We start from the raw sequence: 8,805 nt of genomic DNA on the forward strand, positions 1-8,805 counted from the left end.
GTAAAAAATGAGGCACTTAATCAATTAAATTGATCTCCAAGCATCATGGTGACCACTATTCTATTTTGTAATCTAGGTAGAATAAAAAATTTTGTGGCATAACTCTTTATGTCATTTATGTTGTTTGCAAGAATTTTTGAGATACAATAAGCAATTTTTGATACATTTATCTTCGTACTTCAATATAATGAAAAGAATTGCAATATTTTGAGTATGTGGAAGTTCCTTGTTCATTGAAACATAATATTCACAACAAAATGCATGGAAATTATGCAAAAGGAAAATTAACAAATTTGGAATTTGGAAATAATAGTAGAACCATAGCTATATCAATATTCATAAACTATAATTAATATTTGGAAGCATGCAATTATATTTAACAGTTGAGCTTCAACAACTAAAAATGAAAGTTTTTTTTTTTTTTTTAAATGCCATTTTTAGTCATTGCAAATCAAATTGTAGTTTCGTTGTTTATGAAACTCATCTACAACAATAATGATTTAACTTAGAAAGATTTTCCCAGTACACAATAAATTATCCTTTCATTCATTATAAAGTATACCACAAGAGATACCTAAATGATTAATGATAACTAATAATGATAGATCAAATCCTAGCTATCTTGAGCCTTCAACTCTTAACTAGAGTTACAATATTGACCCTTCTAGAGTCTTATTCATCATGTTGACATGGATACTACCTATTCCATGAGTAATGAGGCTAATGTGGCAGCCTTTTTTTGGGACAGTGTCCCCTGTGGCCAATTTTGTAAACAATTTTGTTATTATTGTAAAATATCCACATTTTGAGGAGCGGAGCACGAAGGTCGTTAGGAGTCAAAGGGGCTTTAGGAACGTCAAAACCCCTTTGTTTGTTAGGAGATAAGTTGTTTTCTGACCTGCCCATTATTCGTAGACCATGGTTTTGTAATAGAAGAAGATATAAAAAGGAGTCATAGAGAGTCATAAGAAGGAAGGGAATCAAAGAGCAAATGATCTAAGAGAAGTATGCTTTTTGTACTTAGGTGAAGGCGAAGGCTCCTGCAACTGTGTGTACGGAGACCTTGGTAAGTTCGCAGTTGAGTGCGCCAGCCCCTGCAGTTGTGTACGTAGAGTAGAAAGAGTCTGTAATTGAAGATAACATAATAAAGGATATTTTGGAGCATTAATTGTGTATTTGCACATTACTATTTACTTCTAAATTTATTGTATATTTTCTCTATTTACTGTATTTATAATGAAAAGCACTTAATAGATGTGAAAATGGTAGATCTAATTAATTACTTGATGTTATGAATGTTTAGAACAATTAGTGAAGAATTTAGATCTATTATTTGTAAGTTACTGTTAGCGAAGGTCAGAATAAATCCCTAGAAGTAACATAAACACATCACATAGTCCTTTGGATGTAGAAACCTAGTTTTGGCATCCCCTAATACTGCCTTGGGTGAGACTGCAACCTGTGCTATGTGGGTTGTTTCCAAAAGGACTGGTAGTGTAGGGTTTTGTTGGTTAGCATAGCTAACTATGAACTTGGGACCAAGCCGCCTCAAGCCAACAAATGGTTCCATTGCTGGGACCAGGATCTATTTGAGGAATATGTGATGAACTATAAGTGGATACCAACTAAGAAAGAGACCAAGAAGTGGATAGATTGGAAGTTGCACGAATTTGCAGCATAAGAAAACAAGAATCCGCACTTGTTGAAGGAAGAGTGGTTGAATAGATACATGTACACAAAAGAATACAAGATTTTCTTCCGCTCCTTTCCATGCGAGTTATACAAATGGTTGTCTAAATTAGTGGACAGTTAAGGTACGTGGAATTTGGATAATCCTATTGTTTGGAATCCAGAGCTAGTGATGCGTTTGGAGGGGTCATCAAACAAGATCGTGAGGGCTATAGATTATTGGATCGATAGTATTTTTGGTGGATTCATTATTGAGTTTGTGATTGACACATCTGTCAGTTATAGTGAAGCTGAATGCTAGTTTTTTAAAGGACCAAGAGGTAAATATCTGAAGTCCCTGAAAACCTAGATTAAAATTCTCTTGCGTGAGAAAAGAGTTATGCCATTGAATTTATGTTTAGCCGAGACTTGAAGGGAGCTACGTGAAGTGGAAAGCCATTAAGAAGAAATCTAGATTCAAATGTTGAGTACAATCCTTTGTTGGGAGTGTCTGATAGTGACGAAGAAAGTAATAGTCTGAAAACACCTCAAGATACATCGCATACAGTAAATCAGGGTATCACAGGAATACCACACCCATCCACTCCACCTCTGCCATCACCTACACCTCACACACCTACACCTACACCTCCGCCTCCACCTCTACCTCCACTGTTTAATATGATGAATGCTATGAAGATGCCCATATTTAGGGGTCTGGGGACAAAAGACACTGAACAATTTTGGTTTGTAGCAGATGCTGTGTGGAAGTCACAACAGATAATGGATGATGACCTGAAGAAAGCGTAGCTGGTCACGACATTACAAGATAGATCATTGAGCTGGTATATTAAGTATTGTTCGAATCATCTAGTTGCAACAATGAAAGATACAAAGGATGCGCTAAATAATGAATTCAAGAAGCCTAAGTCACAAGCCCAGTAATTAACAGAGGTCAAAGAGATCCAGTAGAAGGTAAATGAGTCTACATGGGATTTCGATCAAAGGTTGAAATGTTTACTATAGTAGGCTAATAAGAAAATCACATATGAAAAACAAAAGGATCGGTACATTACTTCACTATTACCCCATTTGAGATTTGAATTGTCACAACAGAAGATTGGAATGCAAGATAAGGCCCTAGAGATTGCTATGAGGTTGGAAACATCACCTATTCAGGATACGAATCTGGGAGTGCAACAGATTCAGTAACAGTTGGCTAGCCTACATATGGAGTTGTAGAGTCTCAAAAAGGGAAAGGAAGTCCAGAATGAGGCCCACGTGGAAGTATGGTGTTTGAAATGTAAAGGCCATGGTCATGACAAGGATCATTGCCCGATGTATTAGAATTATCTAGTTGGGGGAGGTCTTGTCCCCCTTAAGCCAGAAAATACCGCTGGGACAATTACATGTGTAGTAACATGGTGTGCTATTTGTCAGATTACAAGAAAACATACAATGAACAATTGTCATTTGTTATAGACTTTTGTGTAGACCCCCCAACATTTTTTTTGCAACTTTTGCAATTTTTTCGGTCATGACGAGCGCAATTGCCAAATTTATGAATTGATGATGGAAAAAACACAACATATAGAGTACAGATGGAGGCACGTCCTCAGTAGGATCAAGGTGCAACTGTAGCATGCAGAGGATTCCAAGGACGAGGAGGAGGAGCTAGACGAGGCTGAGGCTAGATCATTTGTTACAATTGCAGAGAACCAAGTCACTTTGCGCAAGATTGTCAGAATCCAATGCACCCCTCGTGTCAATATTGCAGACAGTTTGATCATGTTATAGAATATTGTCCCGTACTCATAGAAAAGATGCAAGAAAAGAAGACCCAGACTCAGCAACCTACTCAAAACATCCAGATGATGAGATCAGAACTGTGCGAAGATGGACCCAGTGTTAATATTGTTACGCGGAGTGGTATAGCTACCGGGGAGGATAAAGGGAAACAACCAGAGGAAAATGTATAGGCATGAAAGGTTGCTAACAAAGATGTTGGATTTGATTTACATAAAGCGAAGGAAAATTTGATGGAGGCAAAGAGGAGCTTCTACCTCAAAGGCTCAGAATACGCACACATAGAAGCCTGAAGGAGTCAGTACTGCACAAGAAATAGACTCTTCACTATTGACATCTTTCTTACAGACCTACATGAAGTTCCTAAGGGACCGAAAAGCAGTAGAGGGACTACAATAATTGATAGATAACTATGGTAGCAAGGGTAAAACGCTTCCTGAACAATGCGCAGTACACAAGGTAGACAATGGTAAGAAAACGACCAGGCGTGAAATGAGATTGATTATCCAGATTGGAGAATTTGAAATGGACCAAGTGAACCTTGATTTTGGATCTGATGCAAATGTTTTGTTGAAGCAAACCTAGGAAAGAATGGGAAGACCAACACTACAGTGGTCCCTGATCAAACTGAGAATGGCGAATCAACAAAAGAATATACCTATGGGGCTTACATGGAGTAACTGTGGATATTGAAGGGACGTGCGCCATAGCTGATTTTGAAGTGATTGAAATAGTGGATGACAGTAACCCATACCCGACACTGCTTGGCATTGATTGGGCATTTGATATGAATGCAGTCATCAACCTCAAGAAGCGCAACATGGATTTGAAAATAAGGAACTAAGGGTTATTGTTCCACTCAATCCAGTCGAGGGTTCGTGATATACTGAACCAGTCCGAGACTACTATGATGAGGACGATATTGACCAAATATATAAGCTTACTGCATGAGATGAGGATTGGATCAACCCTACGACAAATGGGCAAATTACTTGGGAGAAGGACAACTCCTGCAATTAAAATTCAAACGATGAGTTGGAGCACTGGAAGAATAGAGTGCATGAGGTATCATTTCTATGATGTAACAAGCTTACTAAGTCACTCTGATGCATATTCCATTGAGGCACACAACTTACCGCATTATGATGGTTTAGAAGATTTCAATCTATTTCTGGATAAATTTGAATGTGATGTATTAGAGGAAAATTGGTTCTAGGTACTAGACCTCATGCTGAGAGCTACGCATGCTAGATGGTGGGGTACACATAAGAACAACTTTGTAGATTGGAAGGAATATTGATGGATGATGAAGCTGGAGTTTGGGTATGCCAATACCCGCATTGTGGAGAAATATATAGGAAAGGATGATTCGCACGAGTATTTGGCTCTATGGACGAAAGAATGGGGAGAAGAACCACATCCAGAATGGGTTCACATATTCTGCCACACTTTTGATAGTATTTCGATGAACTGGTATCTAGAAATCAAGCTGCGACACAGAACCGTAGAGTGGGATGTCTTGAAGGAAAGTTTTCCATTAACTTTCAGCTTTGAAGATGAATTTGAGTGTATTGACGAAGCTTTACAGGAGATCAAAGCTGCAATCTTCAGAATGCTCGAAGAGGCTGTCGCATGGGTACAACCAGAATGGAGCACGCAGCTATGCCATGCTCTGGAATGCTATAATGTGACCATAGAAGAAGGTGATGAACATATTAGGAACATCAATATTATTGACTCAGAGGGACAATGTGAAGCTACAGGACCTAAGGTGGGAGTCCTCGATATCTCAAAGCCCTTGAAGACTTAGGAGGTGAATATTGTGTTGGAAGCATAGCTGAAGTTTGTAAACATAAGTGATTATTGGGTCGAGGACACCGTGAACAAGGTTGCGAAGTTATTGCAGGAGTATCAGGACTTGTTTCCCACCAATTTCTCTGATCTGAAGGGGATAGTAGGTGGTCTGGGCATCATGAAGATCACTCTAAAGCTAGATGCGAAGCCAGTGAAGTAGCGACCATATTGGTTGAATCCTAAGTACACAGAAAAAGTGTGCAAAGAATTGGATAAGATGCTTGCAGCTGGGATTATTGAGCATGTCAAGGAATTAGACTGGGTTAGTCCTATGGTGGTTCAGGAAAATAAGATGAAGGGAAAAATTTGGATCGGCATAGATCTAAGAAAGTTGATTGATGCTTGTGTCCATGAAACATTTCCTATGCCATTCATAGACGAAGTGTTGGAGAATGTTAGAGGCCAGGAAGCCTATTCGTTTACTGATGGGTTCTCAGGGTATCATCAGATCAAAATTACACTAGAGGATCAGAGTAAGACTACCTTTGCTACTGAATGGGGCTATTTTCAGTATACAGTTATGCCCTTTGGACTTAAGAACACCCCTGCAATCTTCTCTGGGGTGGTAGTCGCGACTTTCAAAGTATTTATTCATAAGTTTTTGGAGGTTTACTTTGACGATTGGACAATGTTTGGGCTAGTAAAGAAGCATGTTTTGAGTCTTCGCCTCATGTCAAAAGTATGAGATATCCCTTAATTTGAAGAAATGCATATTCTACGTACCATATGGGATACTATTGGGCCATGTTGTTTGTGAGTAGGGGTTGATGGTAGACCCTTCCAAAATTGTAGTAATTATCAATTTGGAGCCTCTAAGAAATGTCAAACACCTGCACGCAACATTGGGCCATACATGATATTATAGGAAATTCATCAAAGCATATGCGCAGATCATTGCGCCCATGGAGAGATTACTGAAGAGGATGTGACATTTTTCTGGGACGATGATTTTTAGAAGAGTTTGGATGTATTAAAGGAATGAAATTGTCACAATGCCTATTCTAGTGTTGCTCGACTGGAAAAAGGAATTCCACATACATGTAGATGCATCCTGCATATCATTAGGAGCTATGCTAACCTAGCCAGGCGTAGGTGACAGTGACCATCTGATAGCATTTACAAGAAGGAAGTTACCGAAGGTAGAAAATAATTATTCAACTAGAGAGCGAGAAGGGTTGGCAATGGTATATGTGCTCCAAAAATTCAGGCACTATTTTTTGGGTGTGCACTTCAAAATGTACACAAACCATTTTGCTTTGAAGTACCTAGTCAACAAGCCTGTGTTGGGGGGGGGAAGTTGTATATGGTTTCTGCTCTTCCAAGAATATGACTTTTAAGTAATTGTGAAGCCAGGGCAATTGAATGCTGGACTAGATCACCTCTCGAGGATTGAGAATGGTGAAAAACCTACAAATCTAGAGAAAGGATTTCCTCATGCAAAACTCTTTGTTGTACGCATCGCTGACGAACATTTTGCAAACATAATCCAATTCTTGTCTATTGGTACAACTCCTGAAGGGTATACAACACAACAAAATAAAGAATTGGTGGTTAGGGTTGCATATTTTTTTGTCATTGTAGGACACTTATATAAAATGGTATTGGATGAAGATGCATAGGTATGTCCCGGAGTATGAACGACCAATTATACTTGCTGAAGCGCATGGAGGAGTTGTGGGAGGACATTATGCAAGAAGAGAAACTACGTAGAATATCCTATGAGTAGGACTATGGTGGCCAACTGTGCATAAGGATTCCAAGGAGTATTGCATGACATGCGATGTTTGTCAGAGAATGGGGTGGCCATCGTGAATGAATGAATTTCCCTTGAACCCGTAGGTGTCATTACAATCGTTTGATAAATGGGCAATAGATTTTTTGGGATCAATTAAGCCACTAGGAAAGAAGACCATATCAAGAATCATCATTAGAATGACCAAATACTTGACCAAATGGGCTGAGGCACTTATGTGATCACAGCCACGAAGTTCATTTTTGAATACATTTTGTCTCGGTTTTGCTGCCGTAAAATTTTGATGAGCAATAGGGGTTCACATTTCTAGAATGAAATGATTGCTGTCTTGATTGAAGAGTTCCAAATGTATCACCAAAAGAGTATGTCGTATCACCCTCAAGAAAATAGAACAGTGGAAGCCTTTAAATTTTTTATAGGGAATGCCTTAATGAAGATTTGTAATGCCAAACAGAATGATAGGGATGTGCGCATACCAGCTGTTCTATGGGAATATAAAACTCCCTGTAAAAAGTTGGTTAGACAAACACCATTTCAACTGGTTTATGGACAAGAAGTTGTGATGCGAATGGAGTACGTCATGCCAAGTTTGTGTATTGTTGCAGTTACAGACATGATCAATCAGGATACCATGGAAGAACGCCTCGTGTAGATAGTTGAGTTGGAGGAAGATTTCTTCTTGGCTGATTTTCATCAGTAGGTGTAGAAGCATCGGAAAAGGCATGACATGATCACCATATTAAACAACACCTTTAAGAAGGGAGATTTGGTGTTGCTGTATGATAGTAAGTTCACGAAGTTTTCGGGAAAGTTCCAAATGCGTTAGATAGGGCCATATATTGTCAAGGTGATTACAGATGGAGGTGCAGTTCAGCTCGTGAAGCTGAACGGGGAACTGTTCCCAAGAAAGATTAATGGGAGCTGATTAAAGTTGTACATGGGTGATCCCACCCCTGCGAAATCACTATATGAATTCAGGATAGTCTTAGTATTCCTGGCAATTGCAAGGGAGTGTGGGACTATAAAATACATTGCCAGAAGGATAGGTTGGAAAAGTGAATGGGCTATGTGACGAGTGGAGGGAAGGCACAAGGGAGAGATGCAACAAAGGAGCTACGATACACTGGTGGGTCCCACATAGCCTAGCCAAAGACTGACTGTTGGAAGCACTATAGCTGATCAGATGGTGATTTTTCCATTAAAGGGAGGGGGGAGAATTTAAGACACATATCTTTGGAAATATGTCGCCAAAAGCACATTAATTGGGCTATAAATCCAACATCTTGCTCCACATTCAAACACTTTATTTCTTGAGAATTTGCCTTGATATTTTTCAATTTAGCTTGCACCACAAGAATTGTTGTATGTCTGTAGAAGAGTGGAAAATACTTAAAGAGAATATTTCACAGTTTGGATTCACGAATTTAACTGATTGGAAGTGTGAAAGATTCCTCAAGAGAATGATTGCAACCTGACCTGAGCCTGAGCTAGCCCAACTTGTGCCTACTATAGCACCTAGGTTGTCGAGACCTAAACCACCTGCTTCCACGACTAGAAAGAAGAAGCAGAAGAATCCCTAGCAAGCACCAATGTGAAAATCTTCACACAAAAATCCAATGGAGATCAGAAAAAGGGGAAGATGGATTGAGCGAGGTAATCGACTGAGCCTATGGATTCAGACGAAGAAGATATCACCATGGGAATTGAGGAGATTGATGTAGAGG

Source organism: Pinus tabuliformis, chromosome 7 (assembly GCF_031772625.1).
Source record: "Pinus tabuliformis cultivar Carrire ecotype Pingquan chromosome 7, CPIR1, whole genome shotgun sequence".
Classification (NCBI taxonomy): Eukaryota; Viridiplantae; Streptophyta; class Pinopsida; order Pinales; family Pinaceae; genus Pinus; species Pinus tabuliformis.